The sequence below is a fragment of the Bombina bombina genome, chromosome 2, assembly GCF_027579735.1.
Source record: "Bombina bombina isolate aBomBom1 chromosome 2, aBomBom1.pri, whole genome shotgun sequence".
Taxonomy (NCBI): Eukaryota; Metazoa; Chordata; class Amphibia; order Anura; family Bombinatoridae; genus Bombina; species Bombina bombina.
Window position 1 is genome coordinate 247511717 of NC_069500.1, and position 26377 is coordinate 247538093.

The window sequence follows — 26377 nt, forward strand, 5'->3', positions numbered from 1 at the left end:
GAAAGATGGTACTCTGAGGAATTTGTTTAGAATTTTGAGATCCAAGATTGGTCTGAAAGTTCCCTCTTTTTTGGGAACCACAAACAGGTTGGAGTAAAAACCTAGCCCTTGTTCCGCTCTTGGAACTGGGCGGATCACTCCCATGGTATGTAGGTCTTCAACACAACGTAAGAACGCCTCACTCTTTGTCTGGTTTGCAGACAATTGAGAAATGTGAAATCTCCCCCTTGGGGGGGAGTCTTTGAAGTCCAGAAGATATCCTTGGGACACAATTTCTAAAGCCCAGGAATCGTGAACTTCTCTTGCCCAAGCCTGAGCAAAGAGAGAGAGTCTGCCTCCTACTAGATCCGGTCCCGGATCGGGGGCTACCTCTTCATGCTGTCTTAGAGGCAGCAGCAGGCTTCTTGGCCTGTTTAACTTTGTTCCAAGCCTGGTTAGGTCTCCAGACTGATTTGGATTGGGCAGAATTCCCCTCTTGCTTTGCTGCAGGGGAAGCTGAAGCGGGACCATCCTTGAAGTTCCGAAAGGAACGAAAATTTATTTTGTTTGGTCCTCATCTTATTTGTTTTATCCTGAGGGAGGGCATGGCCTTTCCCTCCAGTGATGTCTGAAATAATTTCTTTCAGTGCAGGCCCGAATAGGGTCTTTCCTTTGAAAGGGATGTTCAACAATTTAGATTTTGATGACACATCAGCAGACCAAGACTTAAGCCATAATGCCCTACATACTAAAATGGCAAAACCTGAATTCTTTGCCGCTAATTTAGCCATTTGGAAAGCGGCATCTGTAATGAAAAAAATAGCCAACTTAAGGGCCATAATTCTATCCATAATATTCTCTAATGGAGTCTCCACCTGAAGAGCCTCTTCTAGAGCCTCAAACCAGAAAGCAGCTGCGGTAGTTACAGGAACAATGCATGCAATAGGTTGGAGAAGAAAACCTTGATGAACAAAAATTTTCTTTAGGAGACCCTCTAATTTTTTATCCATAGGATCTATGAAAGCACAACTGTCTTCGATAGGTATAGTTGTACACTTAGCAAGAGTAGAAATAGCTCCCTCCACCTTAGGAACAGTCTGCCACGAGTCCTGTATGGTGTCAGATATGGGAAACATTTTCTTAAAAACAGGAGGGGGAGCGAACGGAATACCTGGTCTATCCCCCTCCTTAGTAACAATAGTCACAATCCTCTTAGGGACTGGAAAAAACATCAGTGTAAACAGGAACCTCTAAGTATCTGTCCATTTTACACAATTTCTCTGGGACCACTATAGGGTCACAATCGTCTAGAGTAGCTAATACCTCCTTGAACAATAAGCGGAGGTGTTCAAGCTTAAATTTAAAGGCCGTCCTATCAGAATCTGTCTGAGGGAGTGTCTTTCCTGAATCAGAAATCTCTTCCTCAGATAACAAATCCCTTACCCCTACTTCAGAACATTGTGAGGGTATATCGGATACGGCTACTAAAGCGTCAGGCGGCTCAGCATTTGTTCTTAACCCAGAGCTGTCACGCTTTCCTTGTAAACCAGGCAGTTTAGAGAAAACCTCTGTGAGGGTTTTATTCATAACTGTGGCCATGTTTTGTAAAGTAAATGAATTAGACGCACTAGAGGTACTTGGCGTCACTTGTGCGGGCGTTACTGATTGTGACACTTGGGGAGAGCTAGATGCTAAACCCTCATTTCCTTCTGAGAATCATCTATTGCAATATTTTTAAGTGCTAAAATATGCTCTTTATAATTTATAGACATATCAGTGCAAGAGGGGGTTCCACAATGGCTTCTAAACACATAGAACAAGGATTTTCCTTGGTGTCAGACATTTTAAACAGGCTAGTAATGTAACAAGCAAGCTTGGAAAACACTTTAATCAAAGTAAATAACACTTTAAACAAAAACGGTACTGTGCTTTTAAGAGAAAAAACGCTGCACAAACTCTGCAAAACAGTGTAAAAAAGCAGTAAACACAACTAAATTTTTACAGTAGCATCATAAAGCCTTAGTAACTTTGCACCACTATGCAAATAAACAATTAACCCCTTAATGTAAAAACTGGATTGAAAAAACTTCAAAACGGGTAAAATAACGTTCAGCACCTTGCCACAGCTCTGCTGTGGCGCCTACCTGCCCTTTAGGAACGATTTGTGGGGAAAAAAATCTCTTTACAGCCCTCAAATACAGCAGGAATCTCTGGAGAAGTAGCTGGATGCTTCTGAGGTAAATAAACTGTGCAACTGAAAATAGGCCCTTCCCACCTCACTCGAAGTTATGGGGCCTAAAAACACCACAGAGTGTTTCTTAAACTAGCCATGTGGGTTAATAACCCTTAAACAAGCCACAAAGACCCCTTAAAGTCCCTCAAAAAACGTTTTATTTGTAATTAAACCAAAACGTTTTTTCCTATTAGTGTCACCAGTAACTATGAGCCCTTTATGCAAGCTTGGATTCCTCTTTTACTGAATACAGCTTACCTTTCCCTCATGAGGATATTGCCAGCCTTTTCTAGAAATAACACAGTCTGTCTAGTAAAAAAAAAAATAGACTGAACATACCTTAATGCAGTTTAGCCTGCAAACTGTTCCCCCAACTGAAGTTTTCCTGTACTCTTCAGCCCTTCTGAGAACAGTAGTGGATCTTAGTTACAAAATGCTAAAATCATCATCCTCCTTGCAGAAATCTTTATCCCTTTTCTGCCAGAGAGTAAATAGTACACACCGGTACCATTTAAAATAACAAACTTTTGTTGAGAAAATAAAACTTAACATTTTTGTCACCACACTCACTTTGCCCTTCCTAGCAGTTAAGCAGGCAGAGAGAATGACTGGGGGTGGAGCTAAGGGAGGAGCTATATGGACAGCTCTGCTGTGGGTGCTCTCTCTGCCACTTCCTGTAGGGAAGGAGAATATCCCATAAGTATGGATGAATCCGTGGACTCGATACATCTTACAAGAGAAAATAAAATCATAATTAAAACCTTCTATTTTGATGGATTAGAATTCCATGCATTTGAAAATCATGTGAAAACTGCAGTAAGCACTTTGCACCATTATTCTAATAAATTGGAATAGACCTTATAGATACCAGAAAATGTTGGATCTTAATTGTGTATCACCCTAGAATGTCTAGGGAACTTAGTTAACTCTGGTACAGACAGAGAGTTTAAAATTGAAATGTGATTAATTAGAAATATATTTTATTTTCCTTTACATAAAAAGTTATATGAAACGGATTTGCCAATTCATTTACAGTATTCTTCATCCATATCTAGATATTAAATTAAAAATATTCAGTGTGCTTCTAACAAATGCTGTTCATGTGAGACCTAGTATCCTTTATTAAATATGTATCTGTGTCTAATTTATTTGCAATGGGTTATCAGACCGTGACAAAAATGCAAATTAATTTGTTTAAATGAATATCTAATCTTAAATCCTTGATCATTTGCCATGTTCTCTGATTCATATTAGATGGACACTTTCAAATTCAACCAGAATTTAGATTGTGTAGCAAGTGTAAATCAGCATATTGTATTTAAATGGAAAAAAAAAACTATTGTTAATCTATTGCTCTTGTTGTATCTTCCATAAGCCACAATTTTTTTCCATGTGTTCTGTCTTGTACATTGGATGCATATACCAAATAATGCAAGCAAAGACTTTATACATGCTATTACTTTTTTATACTCAATAACACACAGGAGCAATAATAAAACACTTCTCTATAGTACATCATTTTACTGTTGTACTAACACTGAACTGACTGTAAGCTATGCACATACACCGCTCCTGATTCGCTCTGTGGTCTTTTTTATCTCTGGTTCATAGTTCATTATCAGAATTAACTAGATTTTAACTATGTTTTTAACTCCTTTGCTGCACCATTTTCTAGTTTTATTGTTTTAATTTACCTGTAATTTTTTTATATGGCGGTTGTTGAATATATATTTTATATGACTCATGATCTCTGTTGAACAAGTTTTAAAAAGAAGCATAATTCAACTAAGCGTAAACACACATATGAAACATGATTAATACATAAATGTGTCTTTTATGTCCACATTATACATGGGCAGTACATGGGTACCTAGACTTGTTGACCAGCAGTGTCTAAAACTACTCTAATAAGGTGCTCTAATTCATAAAAGTTTTCATATACCCTATTATCTTGAAAGCTAGGAAAAAAAGAATGAACGATTAATGAACTAACCTTAATATAAGGTAATAATTACCTGGTTTGATGCCTGGAACCAGTAAGGCAAGAGATGGTTGGGAGCACACAAAAGTAAAGCAGGAGAGGACATGATTAATACATAAATGTGTCTTTTATGTCCACATTATACATGGGCAGTACATGGGTACCTAGACTTGTTGACCAGCAGTGTCTAAAACTACTCTAATAAGGTGCTCTAATTCATAAAAGTTTTCATATACCCTATTATCTTGAAAGCTAGGAAAAAAAGAATGAACGATTAATGAACTAACCTTAATATAAGGTAATAATTACCTGGTTTGATGCCTGGAACCAGTAAGGCAAGAGATGGTTGGGAGCACACAAAAGTAAAGCAGGAGAGTAGTTTGTAGGAAAGCCAGGGGTCAGCACCAGGAAGTCAATCAGAAGCTGTACATCAAGAGAAGAGGGGGAGAAATCAAGCTCATTAACCAGAGTATTGTTCCAAGGGTCTTCTTCAGCCAAGTAGCAATACAGTTAAGATTTAGACAGTTAAAGTAAGCCAGAAACTTTGCCAGCAATTGGCGCTTTTGCTTACACCTCACCTTAATGAAAGCATGTAGAGGTCGGTCCTAAGAAGTCGCATAGAAACCATCTTAAGTGCGCATTGTCTTTTCTTCACACTGGGGGTTCTGAAAAAGTAAAACTTATTTTGCTCACAATTCGCCTTTTCCCGCCGCTCTTCTGCCTCTTTTGACTCTCCGCCCTTCAAGGTGATGTCACCCGTGTCCAAGCCTCTACAGGTTCTGCTGTAGCAAGGGGGGAGTGAGATCCCAGTATGGAGATCCAGTTACAATGGAACATGCTCTAACGCAATGCCCCAGGAAACATGAAAATGTGAAAAAAGTTGATGGAGCACCTGTTATATATATGTATAAAACATAACTTTTATTCAGCACACATCTTTTATAACCATACAACAAGTGAACAAATCTTCATGGAAGTTGCGAGATGCAATCAATCCAGCTAATGCATTGACAGAGATCTGCCCTTAAAGGGACAGTACACTGTAAAATTGTTTTTATAGGAATGTATTTTCAATGACTTGTTATACCAGCTGCAGAGTATAACATTTATGAGAATTGCATTTTCAGTTTTATTTGTGTATATGAAGTAGCTGGTTTTGTGCTTTTAAACCACAGCCTATTACAATGGGTTGAGCTTCAGGTAATAACAGATCTCATTATGTTATCACTTTATGTACACAGACTTGCTTCCATATCTTATATTTGTCTAGAAAACCAAAGCTCAATACTTAGAGAGAACAATGGCAAATTATAATTGTATTACTTAACTATCATGCCCCCCACTGAGAGTGTAATCTCTTCTGCTGGCTGTGTTTACTTAGGCTATTCAGTAGAATATACTCCAGTATAGAAACTTTCAGTATAGGTGGTGATACCACAGGCTAAATCAGCTATTTCAAATGCCAAATTAGGGGTAAAGGAGTTACTTGTAAACAATTTAAAACACTCCAGCAGGTAAAATGAATCATTGGGAACAATCTAAAGGGGAGAACATTTTTGGGTGAGCTGTCCCTTTAATATTAGACAGGTGTTCCCGGATCCTAGAACGCACTTTCCTTGTGGTGAGCCCCAGGTACTATACTTTGCATTCAATACATATTATGAGATAAACTGTATAGACTGATCTGCAATTAGCAAAGATATTTTTATTTACATATGATAATGGGAAATACTTTTAAAAGCATGGCAACAGGAGAATTCCAACATAAAATGTTTTCTAATTGCAGATCAGTCTATGCTGTTTATCTATGCCCTGATAAAAAATACGTTTTACCAGGAATAGGAATAAATTGCAGCCATAAGTTTTTCATATGGAATGCAATACAATGAGAATGAGTAGGAAATAATATGTATCTCTAAGACACATAACAAGAACATGTATATGTGCTGTTTCTACTCTCTAAATGTGATCATCATCAGGCATAAGAATAAGTGAATTGTAGTTATTTGTTTACACACATGTAAAGGTCTACATATATTATGTGATGTAGTTTAGTCATGAACAAATGGAAAAAGGAAATTTATGCTTACCTGATAAATGTATTTCTTTTACGATATGACGAGTCCACGAATTTCATCCTTACTTGTGGGATTAAACCTCCTGCTAGCAGGAAGTGGCAAAGAGCACCACAGCAGAGCTGTACATATAGCTCCTCCCTTCCCTCCCCCTCCAGTCATTCGACCGAAGTTAGGAAGAGAAAGGAAAAGCCAAAGGTGCGGAGGTGACTGAAGTTTAATAAAAATAAGAACATACCTGTTTTAGAAATGACAGGGTGGGCCGTGGACTCGTCATATCTTAAAAGAAATAAATTTATCAGGTAAGCATAAATTTCCTTTTCTTTTACAAGATATGACGAGTCCACGGATTTCATCCTTACTTGTGGGATACAATACCAAAGCTACAGGACAAGGATGAAAGGGAGGGACAAGACAGGAACCTAAACAAAAAGCACCACTGCTTGAAGAACCTTTCTCCCAAAAACAGCTTCAGAAGAAGCAAAAGTATCAAATTTGTAAAATTTGGAAAAAGTGTGAAGAGTCGACCAAGTTGCAGCCTTGCAAATCTGTTCAACAGAAGCATAATTTTTATGCCCATGAGGAAGCCACAGCCCTAGTAGAATGAGCCGTAATTCTTTCAGGAGGCTGCTGTCCAGCAGTCTCATATGCCAGACGGATGATACTCTTCAGCCAAAAAGAAAGATAGGTAGCTGTAGCTTTCTGGCCCCTACGCTTTCCAGAAAAAACAACAAATAATGAAGATGATTGACGAAATTCTTTAGTCGCCTGCAAGTAAAACTTCAGGGCACGAACCACGTCCAAGTTATGCAACAGACGCTCCTTCTTAGAAGAAGGATTAGGACATAATGAAGGAACAACAATTTCCTGATTAATATTCTTATTAGAAACAACCTTAGGAAGGAAACCAGGTTTGGTACGTAAAACCACCTTATCAGAATGGAAGATAAGATAAGGCGAGTCACATTGTAATGCTGAAAGCTCAGAAACTCTACGAGCAGAAGAAATAGCAACCAAAAACAAAACTTTCCAAGATAACAACTTAATATCTATGGAATGCATGGGTTCAAACGGAACCCCTTGAAGAACTTTAAGAACTAAATTCAAACTCCAGGGTGGACAATTGGTCTAAACACAGGCTTGATTCTGGTTAGAGCCTGACAAAAAGACTGAACGTCTGGAACATCTGCCAAAAATTGACAAAGCAGAGATTTGTCCCTTTAAGGAACTCGCTGATAACCCTTTCTCCAATCCTTCTTGGAGAAAAGACAGAATCCAGGGAATCCTAACCCTACTCCATGAGTAGCCCTTGGATTCGCACCAATAAAGATATTTACGCCATATCTTATGGTAGATCTTTCTAGTAACAGGCTTACGTGCCTGAATCAAAGTATCAATGACCGAATCAGAGAACCCCCGCTTAGATAAAATCAAGCGTTCAATCTCCAAGCAGTCAGTTGCAGAGAAACTAGATTTGGATGTTGGAAGGGTCCCTGAATGAGAAGGTCCTGCCTTGATGGAAGCTTCCACGGCGGCAGGGATGACATGTCCACTAGATCGGCATACCAAGTCCTGCAAGGCCATGCAGGAGTGATTAGAATTACTGAAGCCCTCTCCTGTTTGATCCGTGCAATCACCTGGGGAAGGAGAGCAAACGGTGGAAACACATAAGCTAGGTTGAACGACCAAGGCACTGCCAAGGCATCTATCAGTTCGGCCTGAGGATCCCTTGACCTGGATCCGTATCTTGGAAGCTTGGCATTCTGACGAGATGCCATCAGATCCAAATCCGGTTTGCCCCATCTGAGAATCAGGGTGGCAAAGACCTCCGGATGGAGTTCCCACTCCCCCGGATGAAACGTCTGTCTGCTTAAAAAGTCCGCTTCCCAGTTGTCCACTCCTGGGATGTAGATTGCTGACAGATAGCAAGAGTGAGCCTCCTCCCACCGAATTATCTTGGATACTTCTGTCATCGCTAAGGAACTCCTTGTTCCTCCCTGATGATTGATGTAAGCCACAGTCGTGATGTTGTCCGACTGAAAGCGGATGAATTTGGCCGAAGCAAACTGAGGCGGATTGAATATTGCTCTTAATTCCAGAATATTGATTGGAAGAAGAGACTCCGACTGAGTCCACACACCCTGAGCCTTCAGGGAATTCCATACTGTGCCCCAACCTAGTAGGCTGGCGTCCGTTGTCACTATCACCCATGAGGGTCTGCGGAAGCACGTCCCCTGGGACAGATGATCCGGTGACAACCACCAAAGAAGAGAGTCTCTTGTCTCCTGATCCAGAACTATCTGAGGAGACAAATTTGCATAATCTCCATTCCACTGCCTGAGCATGCTCAGTTGAAAACGAGCAAACGGAATGATGTCCATTGCCGCCACCATTAATCCAATTACCTCCATGCACTGAGCCACTGATGGCCGAGGATTGGACTGAAGAGCTTGGCATGTATTTAGAATCTTTGACTTCCTGACCTCCGTCAAAAATTTTTTCATAGATATGGAATCAATTAGAGTTCCCAAGAAGGGATCCCTCGTCTGTGGAATTAATTAACTCTTTTCTAGATTCACCTTCCACCCATGAGTCCTCAGAAAGGACAGAACCATGTCTGTATGAGACTTTGCCAGATGGTAAGACGACGCCTGGATCAGAATATCGTCCAGATAAGGCACCACTACAATGCCCCGCGGCCTGAGAACCACCAGAAGTGACCCTAGAACCTTTGTGAAGATCCTGGGTGCTGTGGCCAACCCGAAGGGAAGAGCCAGAAACTGAAAATGTTTGTCCAGAAAGGCAAACCTTAGGAACTGGTGATGATCCCTGTGGATAGGAACATGAAGATATGCATTCTTCAAGTCCACAGTAGTCATATATTGACCCTCCTGGATCAACGGTAGAATTGTTCGAATAGTCTCCATCTTGAAGGATGAGACTCTGAGAAACTTGTTTAGACCTTTTAGATCTAAAATAGGTCGAAACGTGCCCTCTTTTTTGGGAAATACGAAAAGATGTGAGTAAAACCCCTGCCCCTGTTCCAGTATTGGAACAGGACAAATTACTCCCATAGTAAAGAGGTCTTTTACACAACGTAAGAATGCCTCTCTTTTTATCTGGTCTACAGACAATCATGAAAGAAGAAACCTCCCCCTTGGGAGAGAATTTTTGAATTCCAGCTAATACCCCTGGGACACGATTTCCAATGTCCAAGGATCCTGAACATCTCTTACCCAAGCCTGGGCAAAGAGAGAAAGTCTGCCCCCTACTAGATCCGGTCCCGGATTGTGGGCCGCCCCTTCATGCTGTCTTGGTAGCAGCAGCAGGCTTCTTGGGTTGTTTACCCTTATTTGTCTCTGTTTCTTTTTAACTGTTTATTTTTGATGCTACACTGTTGTTCGTTATCATTGTATCAAGTTATCGTTTGTTACATTTTTATTATTTTCATTTGCTGATCAGCTTTTTTATGTGTCTCATATTGTATCAATAAATTTAACATTGTATTTTTTATTAATTTACTGATTCTTATTACTGGGGCCAAGGATTTTAAACTTTGTGTATCTTGACCTGTATCATAGTATATCCAATCACTAGTTTTAGCTGCATTCGTTGCAGCGCCAAGGTTTTTTGAAAATCTTGCTCTATTCTGGGACAAGTTTTTTAAATAAGTGTTTTTTGTTTACCCTTGTTCCAAGCCTGGTTGGCGGAAGCAGAGGAAGAAGAGGGGACTCCTTTAAAGTTCCGAAAGGAACGAAAATTATTTTGTTTGCCCCTCAGTTTAGCAGTTCTATCCTAAGGTAGGAGATGACCCTTACCTCACGTAATGTCAGAAATTATTTCTTTCAAATCAGGCCCGAATAGGGGTTTTCCTTTGAAAGGAATAGCCAAAAGCTTTGACTTAGATGACAGCAGACCATGAGTTTAACCATAATGCTCTACGCGCTAAAATGGCAAATCCGGCATTCTTAGCAGCCAATTTGGCAATCTGAAAGGCGGCATCTGTAATAAAAGAATTAGCTAGCTTAAGAGCCTTAATTCTATCTAAAATATCCTCTAAAGGAGTGTCAGTTTTAAGAGACTCTTCTAATGCATCAAACCAGAAGGCCGCTGCAGTGGTAACTGGTACAATGCAGGCCGTCGGTTGTAAAACGAAACCCTGATGAATAAACAGTTTCTTTAGAAGACCCTCCAATTTCTTATCCATAGGCACTTGGAAAGCACAACTGTCCTCAATAGGAATAGTTGTACGCTTAGCCAGGGTAGATATAGCTCCCTCCACCTTAGGGAAAGTTTGCCAAGAGTCCCGAACAGTGTCAGATATGGGATACATTTTCTTAAAATTAGTAGAAGGTGAGAACGGGATACCCGGTCTGTCCCATTCCCTCTTAATAATCTCCAAAATTCTCTTAGGAACCGGAAAAACATCAGTGTAAGCAGGTACCTCTAAGTATTTGTCCATTTTACACAATTTCTCTGGTGGTACCACAATAGAGTCACAGTCATCCAGAGTCGCTAAAACCTCCAGAAGTAACAGGCGGAGGTGTTCAAGCTTAAATCTAAAGGACATGACGTCCAAAACCGTCTGAGGTAACACACTTCCCGAATCGGAAAGTTCCCTGACCTCCAATTCAGATCCCTGTGAGGGTACATCGGAAATGGCCAACAAGGTATCAGAGGACTCAGTATTCAAGTTGACTTCTGTCCTATTACGTTCGCCCTGTAACACTGGCAACTTAGATAATACCTCTGTAAGGGTAGATGACATAACTGCAGCCATATCCTGCAGAGTAAATGAAGAAGACGCGGTTGAATAACCTGGCGTCGCTTGGGTGGGCGTTAAAGGTTGTGACGCTTGGGAGGAATTTGGCGGCATACCCTGATTCTCCTCAGACTGAGAATCATCCTTAGACACATTCTCCTTAAATAAAATCTGCCCTTTAAATTGTAAGGCCCTTTCAGTACATGAGGGACAGAAAGTAAGAGGGGGTTCCACAATGGCATCTAAACACATAGAACAATTAGTTTCCTCAAAATCAGACATGTTAAACAGACTAGCAATAGCAATAATAGTCGTTCTTTACCTGAAATATTGAGCTCTGAATTCAAATTACATAGGCAAAAATGTTAACACAAAAAAATGTACTGCGCCTTTAAATAATAAAAGCGCAACAATTTTTCTGTTATCCTTAAAACAGCGTTTGTGTCAATAAAAGTTGTTCTAATGTGCCCAAAATATATTAACTGTATTGCACCAACTTGCTTAGATGTATAAAATGCAATATAAATCGATATAACAGTTATAACAAAAACTCTTTATTTATTCAGGCCTATGCACCTCGCCACAGCAGAGCTGTGGCGACTACCTGCTACCGGAATACACTGCTGCTGCTTGAGAAGCTATTAGAGCCCTTCAATAGGCAAAACAAGTTAGGCCCCACCGGAGCCCAGGACTTTGCTTCTATGAGATCCAGATGATACTGCACATCTGAGCGTGCAAAAATAGGCCCCGCCCTCCATGGGCGTAACACTAGCCGTAACAGAGACCCGCATGGGTTAGAAAAACCAAACATGTCGTTTTTAATAAAATATAAAGCAATGTGCCCCTCTTACACAAACATGTCGCACCAATATCAAGCCCAATTGCATGACAAAAACTGTACTCCCTTAGGTCAGATAGATTTATGACAATGACCGTTCAGCAACCGCATCTCCCAGCATTTAGCCCATACAGAATAATTCATAAGTATAAATTAAACATATTTAGCAGTCAATACAAAAGGAAATTCCAGGTACACCATAACCATATATGTAGTGCATACTGCTTACCCCTCCCCAGATAGGGAATAATGTCAGCCTGTTCTAATGCATCAAGTCTCCCCAGAAACAAATGACTGAACATACCTCAATGCTGCTTGTAGCATGACACGGTTCTCCACACTGAAGATGTTTCTTTATACTACCTTCAACTGCTCTGTGGGAACCAGCATGGATCTTAGATAACATTTGCTAAGATCATCAACATCAGGGCAGAAAAATAAGATGTCTCCACTTCTCTTGGAAAGGTATAGACTGACGATTTCTCCCTGAGGAAAATAGTACTCACTGGCACCATTTTAAAATAAAAAACTTCTTGATTGAAGAATCTAAAACTAACACCTCACTTTACCTCTTCCTATTACTAACACAGGCAAAGAGAATGACTGGAGGGGGAGGGAAGGGAGGAGCTATATATACAGCTCTGCTGTGGTGCTCTTTGCCACTTCCTGCTAGCAGGAGGTTTAATCCCACAAGTAAGGATGAAACCGTGGACTCGTCATATCTTGTAAAAGAAACAGCATGTTTGTTATCATGTAAAAGGATGTTCCATTTCGTATTTAACTGCATGACAAATTATCTATAATGCACAGTGATATAGGAGTTGTTGTTTTATTATGTACAAGATGTTTTCACCTATCAGATGTTGAGGGATAAAGCCGAAACTCGTAAGCTAAATCATTTGCATCTCGCAACTCCCATGAAGATGTATTCACTTTTGTATTAAAGTTAAGTTTTATACATATATGTAACGGTGTTCATTGAAAATTTTTCATATTTTCAGCCTTGTTGAAAAGCATATCTATGTAGTTTATGGAGAGGCAGCGCACTACTAGGAATTAGTAGCTAAGCACATATGTGTTAGCTCACCAGATGTGTTCAACTAGATCCTGCATTGCTGCTCTGGAGCTAATATTAACTATAGGGTTGATCACAATCCTAAAAACTAATCTAATGATTATCAACAGAAAAACACAATTTTTGACCACTATGTGTTAAACTCTTTGCAGGGGCTTAATGCCAAAAATAGTGCAATAATAAAATACTCTTACACATTAGAACATTTTCTTTTGCACTTTTATGTGATTTTAATTACTTCTAAGTATTGCCCCAGTCAGTGCAAGGAATTCAACCTTTACCCATGTTCATATCTTGCCATTTTTGAATAAAAAATTTTTTTTTTTCAAATTCCAGTAAAATATCTAAAGAAGGTTTTATTTAAAAGTTAGTTGTTTTTTTTGTTTTTGTTTTTATTGGGGGGAGGGGCTCTTTTTTGCTGCAATCTTCTCTTCTGCTCTTTTTCTGTGTGCATACAACTCACGGCAATAAAACACTAAGCTATGAGCAAACAGATTTGCCCTCCTAGCATGCTTCATGTTCCAAGTGCTAACTATAAAATTATTGGCACCTGGGGCCGACATGAAAACAGAATGTCAAACACTTTGGGCCAAATTACAAATGGTGTACTAACAGTTACGTGCAAGCAAAATCAGGTTTATTGTGGCTGTTTGCGCACGTCGAATATAGCGCTGGTATTACAAGTTGACAGTAAATGCGATGCTTGGATGCAAATGTAGTTACGTGTGTTGGGCTATTGTGACCTCAGAGCTCTGGTTAACAGAAAAGTGTAACAAAACATATAAAACACAAAAAAAAAATACTTTGAAAAGTACAGTTACACTCATAACACTCTTTTTTTGAATACATATCTAAAGATATATATATATATATATATATATATATATATATATACACAGTTATATATATACAGTATATACAGTATGTGTGTGTGTACATATGTATTTATGCATTTAAATGTGTATGTACAGAATGTATTTACAGAAAAATATACACATATAAACACATAAATACATAGTTATACATATATAGACATATATATAAATGCATTGGAGTCCTTTACGGTCAAGTAGATGGAAACATATAAAATAATATTTATGCAATATTCATATTTAATAAAGTGTTATACTGTGTATTATTTACAGTAAATATTTCACATTGCAATGTTCTGCACATAAAGGAATATGTTCTATGTATTTATAAATAGACATTCCTATATATATCTAAACCTATATTTTAATATAGGTCTATATATATATATATATATATATATATATATATAGTACCAAAATACCATGTAGAAATACGGTATGTATATATGAATAAATTTAACATATTCTGCAATGTGAAGAACAATGGAATGTGAAATAGCACACGAGTAGGAGTGTTAACATTCAAATCGTAATCTGACCCTGTATCAGAATTAGACATCTTGCACAATAAATTATATCTCTCCAGCAGCACCACATTTTAAATGAAAAACTAAAGAAAAATAGTCATGTTAGGGATATGGTATGGTGTGGCTAAGCAGCCCCCTTATATTGGGACTTTTAAAAGGTCATGGATAGCTGCCAGAGAGACAAAAGGCAGAGGTCCAAAATCATGACAATCCTGCAAACTGTGACACCCGGGAACCCCAGGTTTTCTAGTTGTAATTTTGTCATTCAGATGGCTTAAAGGAATAGAAAGGTCGAAATGTATTCGTTTTCCAGCAGCATACACACATATGCTTTGAAAGTATGCATCATGCCAGCTCACAGAGCGAGCGATGGTGTGTATTGCATCTGTGAAGACTTAATTTATGTCATACAAGCCCCTACTGACATTCTGAGAATGTGTGGTGTTGAAATACTGGTGCACAGGCCCTTATAGCATATGTATGTATGCCACTGAGAAAACAGTAATAACTTTTACTAGAAGCATTTTTGCTAATGGAAGTATATTGTGAAAATGCTTCTATTTAAAAAATGAAATGCATCCATGCACATTTTAATTTTGACCTTTCTATCACTCTAATTCAAATATTTGTGATTCTAGTGTAATGAAATGTTATAGAAACGGAAGCCAAAAAGCAGATCAATTTGTTGAACACATGATTAAGTTGAACATGACGTTTTCACACGGCCGACTCCAAAGAAATAGGAGCCTTGGTGTGAGCATATAAGAAAATTTGAATTTAACTGGATTAGATAAATGCTTTTCAAATACAATTTCTACTCTTTATAAAAAAAGAGAAAATGCCCCATCTGAGAAAAGCCTGCTATATATTTGCATAAGAATGCATGAGAATTTTTTATTTCTCCTTGAATATACTTTAGTATTATGCTACTGAATTGGCTATGAGTCATGTAGTGTTAGATGTAATTGGATAGAAAATGACATTTCATGTTGCTGCTATGAAGCATTACTGTTGTTAGGTGCATTTTGCATAGTAGGGTACCCATACTGAATATTGTTTCTGCTACATCTTGCTAAAATGTGTTCTCTCCAGAGCCAGAGATTATCTTTTTTTATATTTTATTGTCTATTATATTTTTATGTTATATATATATTTATTTATGAGAGACCTGGAAATTATACAAGTTTCTTCCAAATGGAAAATGTATATATTTAAGTTATGTAGAATACAATTTCCAAACCACATATAATAGAGGAATATTATAAGTCTCTGAACAATTTTTTTTCCCAGATAAACAAATTGAACGTATATTATATCTCATAATACACAATATTCATAATAAAAAAAAGAAATGCCACTACTGACATAAAAAATGCATAGATAGGTGTTTTATATTTTAAACATATTTTTGCTTGTACCTTTATATAATAAATACATCATATTTATAAAAAAAATTGCACTATTTTTATCATTGTGCTAGTGGGATACCACAGCTGGATGGCAAGACGATTATGTTAGATATTTGTCATCAAGGAATCAGTTGAAATGTACTCAGCAGGCCTTTTGCTACCCAAACACTAATTCTAGAATTATCATAAAACGATCAAGATTGATGCAAATAATATAGGAATTGTACATTTAAAGGGACATTAAACATGTCTTGCTTAAAGGGACACTGAACCCACATTTTTTTTCCTTTCGTGATTCAGATAGAGCATGCACTTTTAAGCAACTTTCTAATTTACTCCTATTATCAAATTTTCTTCGTTCTCTTGCTATCTTTATTTGAAAAAGAAGGCATCTAAGCTTTTTTGGGGGGTTCAGGACTCTGGACAGCACTTTTTTTATTGGTGGATGAATTTATCCACCAATCAGCAAGAACCACCCAGGTTGTTCACCAAAAATGGGCCGGCATCTAAACTTACATTCTTGCATTTCAAATAAAGATACCGAGAGAATTAAGAAAATGTGATAATAGGAGTAAATTAGAAAGTTGCTAAAAATGTCATGCTCTATCTGAATCACGAAAGAAAAAAATTGGGTTCACTGTCCCTTTAAGTGTAAAATAATGTGTTTTCCCGATGCTCCCTAAAGAAGCCAAAAAGCAAATTTTGTAACCTAGATTATCAATATATTGCAACTACCCTAAACTAACTAGTTAACTTGCAGAATTTGCAAACCTAAGTTATACCATTTGGCTTTTGTCCTCTCTAGGGAGCGTCGGACAGGCACACTTTTTTACCCAAAAGAAAAAGATGTGTAATGTCCCTTTAAGTTCCAGAATGCATCCCATATTACTCCCGAAGTTCAGAAGAAAACTAATTTTTACACAGAAAAACACAAGGTAGTCTGTATATCAGTGTCACTGAAACAACAGCCTGCAGGGTACATTAGGCCTACCAATGTTTTTTGTGTGGCCAATGTTAACACTTATAAGAAAATAAAAATTAGTTGTACTTAGTTGTACTTCTATATCAGAAGTATATGCAGTTAAATTAAATTCATTAAAGAGACATAATGCAACTACATGACTATCATCTCTGATGAATACATGACCACTGCCAGTGATTGGAACAGGCATAGTGCTTGGATGAGGGTGCATAAGACATACATACATTTTCTTTGTGCACAGTAAAAGTCATAACTATAACTAAAAGCATTTTTGCTAAAACATGGGTTTTGGGAAAATTATTCTTTCCAACATTTTCATGCATTCATGTGTATTATATTTAGCATTAATGTAATTCTAATTATTATTATTACAATTATGATAATTTATTTGTATGGGGCCGCAAAATTCTGTAGCGCTTATGTAAGGTGGCCAATGGCGCCTTTAATAAAATATCTAAGCGCTGTATACGCTCTTAAACTTTAAATTTTGACTTTTGATGGTGCCATGGCAACTAATCAGTTTCTGTTTTTCATTAGTATATCTTTATAATTTATAAATAGTCATCAAAAAGCTAACAGTGCTTAATAAGCAACTGGCACTAGACTGCCCTTAAAATGTGTTTGTTTATTAAAGGACCAGTCAGTAGTAGCAAAAGGCTAACCGAGAGAGTACCAGTGCAAAATATAGGTAAATACAACGTATGTGAAGCATGAGATCAAGTAAATGTAAACTTTTATGAAAACTTACATATAATTTCAAATCATAACTGACCTGCCCTGAGAAGGATGTGCCTTCAGTATATCAGAAGAGTGCTAATTAGCATTTACTCTTTCAATTGCGCATATGCACACTTCAACCCCCCCCCCCCCCCGAGTGCATAATCACGTCAACCCCGGCACATTACCAGCATAAAAGGGAGCAGCTCTGCTGTGTTGGCATTACCGGAGTGGTTTGTTACATATGTTGAGGTATTTACAACCACAGCTATATTTTTATTTTCTGTAGCTTGATGTTTCCTATTAAAGGAACCCATGTTAACTTTTCACCAAAGTTTGAAACAGTGACCACATTTCTGAAATTCACATGGCCGAGAAATAGCAATACATGGACTGTAGCTGATTTATAGCTTTCCAACAAACACAAAGTATTGGTGTATGTGTATTTATGGATCAACATTTTTCATTACTAGCAGATAGCAAACTGTTGCAGTTTCTAAAAGAAGCTGCCCTCCATACTTACTTTGTATTGCGGTCCACCGCTAGGATGACAGCCACATGCTGTCTTCTTCTCTAGCACGCAGGCGCCCTTCTGCTTATGTGGGAAGTACAACATCTTTTTTGCACTGCTCCACCAAAGAAGCACAGTCCCGTTGTGCAGGTGATGTAACGAGGACGGGGAAAACTAAAAATATTAATATTCGTTTTCAAATATTAAAAGATGCAACTTATACTGGTACAGCTCTACATACTTATTTTTATATTGTGGACACATGCGTGATGGTATCCTGGAGTTTTGACAAAAAACAAATATGACTAATTTAAGAACTTAAAATTCCTAACTTTGCTAAAAATTCCCACAACTTAAAAGCCTTCTACCAAAGTTTTCACAAATAGCACATACAAAATAAGGAAGTAGCGCTAAAAGCAATTAGGAATAAACCGCTTACAATAAAATAAATATTACGAAGTAAAACTAACCTATGTCTGTAATATGAATTATTTATTTTATACAAAAAAGAGCAATCAAATCAATATAACTAAGTAAAACCATCCTTTATCTGTATATGCATTGATTATTTAGTATATAAATAAAATACTATAAAACAATCAATAAATAAACAAATCTGTACCAGTGCTGGTCAATACAAAAAATAAATCATCTACAAAAACATGAACTAGTGATTTGAGACATAGTTATTCTAAAAGTCTGTTTAGAGAAAAAGCAGACCTTGAAAAAAATTGGCAAGAGTCCATGAGCTAGTGACGTATGGGATATGCAATCCTACCAGGAGGGGCAAAGTTTCCCAAACCTCAAAATACCTATAAATACACCCCTCACCACACCCACAATTCAGTTTAACGAATAGCCAAGTAGTGGGGTGATAAATAAAGGAGTAAAAAGCATCAACAAAGGAATTTGGAAATAATTGTGCTTTATACAAAAAAATCATAACCACCATAAAAAGGGTGGGCCTCATGGACTCTTGCCAATATGAAAGAAATTAATTTATCAGGTAAGTTCTTACATAAATTATGTTTTCTTTCATGTAATTGGCAAGAGTCCATGAGCTAGTGACGTATGGGATAGCAATACCCAAGATGTGGAACTCCACGCAAGAGTCACTAGAGAGAGAGGGATAAAAATAAAAACAGCCATTTTCCGCTGGAAAAATTAATCCACAACCCAAAAAAATAAGTTTATTCTCATAAAAGAAAAAAACTTAAATCAAAAAGCAGAAGAATCAGACTGAAACAGCTGCCTGAAGAACTTTTCTACCAAAGACTGCATCAAAACGGTAGAATTTAGTAAATGTATGCAAAGAGGACCAAGTTGCCGCTTTGCAAATCTGATCAACTGAAGCTTCATTCTTAAAGGCCCACGAAGTGGAGACTGATCTAGTAGAATGAGCTGTAATTCTCTGAGGCAGGGCCTGACCCTACTCCAAATAAGCTTGATGAATCAAGAGTTTCAACCAAGAAGCCAAGGAAATAGCAGATGCCTTCTGACCTTTCCTAGGACCAGAAAATAAAACAAATAAACTGGAAGTCTTCCTGAAATCTTTAGTAGCTTCCACATAATATTTCAAAGCTCTTACCACATCCAAAGAATGTAAGGATCCTTCCAAAGAATTCTTAGGATTAGGAAACAAGGAAGGGACAACAATGTCTCTATTAATGTTGTTAGAATTCACATCCTTAGGTAAAAATTTAAAAGAAGTCCGCAAAACTGCCTTATCCAGATGAAAAATCATAAAAGGAGACTCACAAGAAAGAGCAGATAGCTCAGAAACAGAAGAGATAGCCAAAAGGAACAACAATTTCCAAGAAAGTAGTTTAATGTCCAAAGAATGCATAGGCTCAAATGGAGGAGCCTGTAAAGCCTTCAGAACCAAATTAAGACTCCAAGGAGGAGATATTGATTTAATGACAGGCCTGTACAAAACAGTGAATATCAGGATGTATAGCAATCTTTCTGTGAAACAAAACAGAAAGAGCAGAGATTTGTCCCTTCAAGGAACTTGCAGACAAACCCTTATCCAAGCCATCCTGAAGAAACTGTATTTACGAGCTTGTAACATAGTATTAATCACTGAGTCAGAAAACCCTCTATGACTTAGTACTAAGCGTTCAATTTCCATACCTTCAAATTTAATGATTTGAGATCCTGATGGAAAAACCATCAGGATCTCAATACAAAAGTCAATACAAAAAACAAATCATCTACAAAAACATGAAATAGTGATTTGAGACATAGTTATTCTAAAAGTCTCTTTAGAGAAAAAGCAGACCTTGAAAAAAAACATAATTTATGTAAGAACTTACCTGATAAATTAATTTATTTCATATTGGCAAGAGTCCATGAGCTAGTGATATATGGGATATACAATCCTACCAGGAGGGGCAAAGTTTCCCAAACCTCAAAATACCTATAAATACACCCCTCACCACACCCACAATTCAGTTTAACGAATAGCCAAGTAGTGGGGTGATAAAGAAAGGAGTAAAAAGCATCAACAAAGGTCATGCAGTCATGAGACCTAAAACTTCCATGCACATAGCCACTGGGAATGACTGAGACTGAAGGTGCCGGCAGGCTGCAACCAATTTTAAACGTCTCTTGTCTGTTAGAGTCAGAGTCATGGACAATGAATCTATCTGGAAGCCTAAAAAGGTGACCCGTGTCTGAAGAATCAAGAAACTTTTTGGTAAATTGATCCTCCAACCATGTTTCCGAAGAAACAGCACTAGTTGATTCGTGTGAGATTCTGCAGAACATAAAGACTAAGCTAGTACCAAGATATCGTCCAAATAAGGAAACACTGCAATACCCTGTTCTCTGATTACAGAGAGTAGGGCACCTAGAACCTTTGAAAAGGTTCTTGGAGCTGTTGCTAGGCCAAATGGAAGAGCAACAAATTAGTAATGATTGTCTAGAAAAGAGAATCTCAGAAACTGAAAATGTTCTGGATGAATCAGAATATGAAGGTATGCATCCTGCAAGTCTATTGTGGACATATAATGTCCTCGCTGAACAAAAGGCAGAATAGTCCTTATAGTCACCATCTTGAAAGTTGGTACTCTTACATAATGATTCAAAATTTTCAGATCCAGAACTGGTCTGAATAAATTATCCTTCTTTGGGACAATGAATAGATTTGAATAAAACCCCAAACCTTGTTCCTGAAAAGGAACTGGCATGATTACCTCTGAAGACTCCAGGTCTGAAACACACTTCAGGAAAGCCTGAGCTTTTACTGGATTTGCTGGGATACGTGAGAGAAAAAATCTTCTCACAAGAGGTCTTACTCTGAATCCTATTCATTACCCTTGAGAGTCAATGCTCTGAATCCATCGATTTTGGACAGAATGTATCCAAATATCCTTGAAAAACCTTAATCTGCCCCCTACCAGCTGAGCTGGAATGAGGGCCGCACCTTCATGCGGATTTAGCAGCTGACTTTGGTTTCCTAAATGGCTTGGATTTATTCCAATTTGAGGAAGGCTTCCAATTGGAAACAGATTCCTTGGGGTAAGGATTAAGTTTTTGTTCCTTATTTTGACGAAAGGAACAAAAACAGTTAGAAGCCTTAGATTTACCCTTAGGTTTTTTATCCTGAGGCAGAAAAACTCCCTTTCCCCCAGTGACAGTTGAAATAATAGAATCCAACTGAGAACTAAATAAATGATTACTTTGGAAAGAAAGAGATAGTAATCTAGGTTTAGATGTCATATCAGCATTCCAAGATTTAAGCCACAAAGCTCTTCTAGCTAATATAGCTAAAGACATGGATCTAACATCAATTTTGATACTATAAAAAATGGCATCACAAATAAAATGGTTAGCATATTGCAGTAAGCGAATAATGCTAGATATGTCAGAATCCAATTCTTGTTGCGCTAAATTCTCCAACCAGAAAGTTGATGCAGCTGCAACATCAGCCAAAGAAATTGCATGTCTAAGAAGATGACCTGAATATAAATATTCCTTCCTTAGATACAATTCAAGCTTCCTATCTAAAGGATCCTTAAAAGAAGTTCTATCTTCCATAGGAATAGTGGTACGTTTAGCAAGAGTAGAAATAGCCCCATCAACTTTGGGGATTTTTTCCCAAAACTCTATAGAATTTGCTGGTAAAGGATACAATTTTTTAAACCTTAAAGAAGGAATAAATGAAGTACCTGGCTTATTCCATTCCTTAGATATCAGAAATAGCCTCAGGAATAGGAAAAACTCCTGGAGAAACCACAGGAGGTTTAAAAACAGCATTTAAACGTTTATTAGACTTAATGTCAAGAGGACTGGATACTCAATATCCAAAGTAATTAACACTTCTTTTAATAAAGAACTCATATACTCTATTTTAAATAAATAAGTAGATTTGTCAGTGTCAATGTCTGAGGAAGGATCTTCTGTATCAGATAGATCCTCATCAGAAGAGGATAAATTATTATGTTGTTGGTCATTTGAAATTTCATCAGCTGAATGAGAAGTTTTAAAAGACCTTGGTGGAAATGCAGACAAAGCCGTCAGGATAGAATCAGAAACAAATTCTTTAAAATTCATAGGTATATCATGTACATTAGAAGTTGAAGGAACTACAACTGGCAATGTACTATTATTGATGGACACACTATCTGCATGTAAAAGTTTATCATGACAACTATTACAAATGACATTCGGCGAAATAATTTCTACAATTTTACAACAAATGCACTTAGCTTTGGTAGAACCGATGTCAGGCAGCAATGTTCCAGCAGAAACTTCTGAGGCAGGATCAGAATGAGACATCTTGCGAAATGTAAAATAAATAACAACATATAAAGCAAAATTATCAATTTCCTTATATGACAGTTTCAGGAAAGGGAAAAAATGCAAATAGCATTGCCCTCTGATAGAGAAAAAGGCAAGAGGCAAACATCAATGGTGTATTGAAATAATGAAAACATTTGGCGGCAAGTATGACGCACAACGTAACTAAAAACTTTTTTGGTGCCAATAATAACCGGAAATGACACACTCGCGTCACTAATGACGCAACCGTGTGTAAGGCTTCGGCGTCAACTATGACGCCGGAAACGACGAAGTTGCGTCATAGACGTATTTTTTCGTGCCAAAACAATTCTCGCGCCAAAAATGACGCAATAAAGTTTAGCATTTGACGCACCCGCAGGCATATACCGCCCGCAATTTACAAGAAGTAGTCAATTGAAAAAAAGACTAAACCCCAGGTAAGAAAGAATTTAAAAAAATGTTTATATTCCCAAATATGAAACTGACAGTCTGCAGAAGGAAATACATGAACCTGACTCATGGCAAATATAAGTACAATACATATATTTAGAACTTTATATAAATGCATAAAGTGCCAAACCATAGCTGAGGTGTCTTAAATAATAAAAAAGCATACTTACCAAAAGACACCCATCCACATAGGTAATGGTAAATTGAAATCTTAGCACAAACTTACTTCCCCACCTCCATAGGAGGTAAAGTTTGTAAAACTGAATTGTGGGTGTGGTGAGGGGTGTATTTATAGGCATTTTGAGGTTTGGGAAACTTTGCCCCTCCTGGTAGGATTGTATATCCCATACGTCACTAGCTCATGGACTCTTGCCAATTACAAGAAAGAAATGTGTTTTATATAGCCTTCTTCTCAAAGTAACAGTTATTTGTTACCAAGAGTCTTGTAATTCATACAGTCACTGTATCCATTTCTATTGTCCTTAAATTTCAATTAATTCTCTCTATTTGGATTCAATTTCTGTAGGTCTTCAATTGCAAATCAGGTTAAATACACCAGTGCTATTTATCTCTGTCTCAAATAGAGATATATTTAATTGGTATTTAAGGAGAAAAGATATGGATACAGTAAAGACATTGCAAGAGAATCCAAACATTATTATAAAACCAGCTGACAAGGGGTGTAATAATGAATATAAAAAATGACCTGACAGAGGCTTATCGCCTACTGTCAGATAGTGATGTCGCAAACCTAAAAATTTGGGTTCGCGAACGGCAGACGCGAACCAGGCGAACCGCCATAAACTTCAATAGGCAGGCGAATTTTAAAACCCACAGGGACTCTTTCTGGCCACAATAGTGATGGAAAAGTTGTTTCAAGGGCACTAACACCTGGACTGTGGCATGCCGGAGGGGGATACATGGCAAAACTCCCATGGAAAATTTAATAGTTGATGCAGAGTCTGGTTTTAATCCATAAAGGGCACCTAACATTCCTAAATTGTTTGGAATAACGTGCTTTAAAACATCAGGTATGATGTTGTATCGATTAGGTAGTGTAAGGGTTACGTGTAAGGGTTACGCCCGCTTCACAGTGCGCAGTGTAGGTAATATACCTGCCCTGACCGTGCTTTGCAGACCAGGTATCAGTGGTCAGATGGACCCTTGCCCCAACACTGTGTGCCAGACATGCCATTATAGCAGACTTATATGGCTTTGGCATTGCTTTTTGGTAATTAGAAGGCTGCTAAATGCCACTGCGCACCACACGTGTTTTATGCCCAGCAGTGAAGGGGTTAAGTAGGGAGCATGTAGGCAGCTTGTAGAGTTAATTTTAGCTTAAGTGTAGTGTAGTAGAGAACCCAAAGTATTGATCTAGGCCCATTTTAGTATATTTCATGCCACCATTTCACCGCCAAATGCGATCAAATTAAAAAAAAATGTTCACTTTTTCACAAACTTTAGGTTTCTCACAGAAATTATTTACAAACAACTTATGCAATTATGGCATAAATGGTTGTAAATGCTTCTCTGGGATCCCCTTTGTTCAGAAATAGCAGACTTATATGACTTTGGCGTTGCTTTTTGGTAATTAGAAGGCTGCTAAATGCCACTGCGCACCACAAGTGTTTTATGCCCAGCAGTGAATGGGTTAATAAGGGAGCATGTAGGCAGCTTGTAGAGTCAATTTTAGCTTAAGTGTAGTGTAGTAGACAACCCAAAGTATTGATCTAGGCCCATTTTGGTATATTTCATGCCACCATTTCACCGCCAAATTTTAAAAAAAAAACTTACATTTTTTCGCAATTTTAGGTTTCTCACTGAAATTATTTACAAACAGCTTGTCCAATTATGGCACAAATGGTTGTAAATGCTTCTCTGGGATCCCCTTTGTTCAGAAATAGCAGACATATATGACTTTGGTGTTGCTTTCTGGTAAGTAGAAGGCCGCTAAATGCTGCTGTGCATCACACGTGTATTATGGCTAGCAGTGAAGGGGTTAATTAGGTAGTTTGTAGGGAGCTTTCAGGCTTAATTTTAGCTTTAGTGTAGAGATCAGCCTCCCACCTGACACATCAGACCCCCTGATCCCTCCCAAACAGCTCCCTTCCCTCCCCCACCCCACAATTGTCCCGCCATCTTAAGTACTGGAAGAAAGTCTGCCAGTACTAAAATAAAAGGTTTTTAATTTTTTTTTAATTTTTTTAGCATATTTACATATGCTGTGGTGTAGCATCCCCCCTTAGCCCCCAACCTCCCTGATCCCCCCCAAAACAGCTCTCTAACCCTCCCCATCTGCCTTATTGGCGGCCATCTTGGGTACTGGCAGCTGTCTGCTATTATTTCACAGTCAAAAAAGTGTTGTTTTTTTTAAATGTACACTACTGTTATACCAGATATGAGTGGTGGCACTGGGCAAGTGGGCACAGTATACGCTGTGAGCCTGACACACACGCTGGCAGGCAGGCAACTGCAATTAGATTACACAGGAAGAAAAAAAAAAGCAGACTGATGTTCTAGCCCTGAAAAGGGCTTTTTGGGGTGCTGTCCTTACAGCAGAGATCAGATGAGTCCTTCAGGACTGTAGTGGACACTGAATACACTAGCCTAGCTATCGATTTCCCTATTAAATCAGCAGCAGCTACACTGTCCCTCCTCTCACTAAGAATGCAGCTTCCAAATGAATCTAAAATGGATGCTGTCCAGGAGGTGGGAGGGTCTGGGAGGGAGGGTCTGCTGCTGATTGGCTGTAATGTGTCTTCTGACTGTGAGGTACTGGGTCAAAGTTTACTCAATGATGACGAATAGGGGGCGGATCGAACATTGCATATGTTCACCCGCCGAGGCGAACGCGAACATGCTATGTTCGCCGGGAACTATTCGCTGGCGAACTATTCACGAAATCACTACTGTCAGATAATAAGACCTATAAAAAATGGGCTAATGTTTACAAGCTTTACCGATCCATCTGCCTGATTGGTTCCATGATTGGTTCTTGGGTCAATTACAGAGAGTTATCAACACATTTATTTGGGGAATGAGCAAACCTAGGATCAAAAAGGAGAACCTTTGTAGGCCTTCCGCAAACGGAGGACTAGGATTGCCAAATATCAAAGAATATTATGAGGCAGTAACTCTGCAAAGTATAATTGATGGGTCTCCCTAGATTCCCACGTTCTAA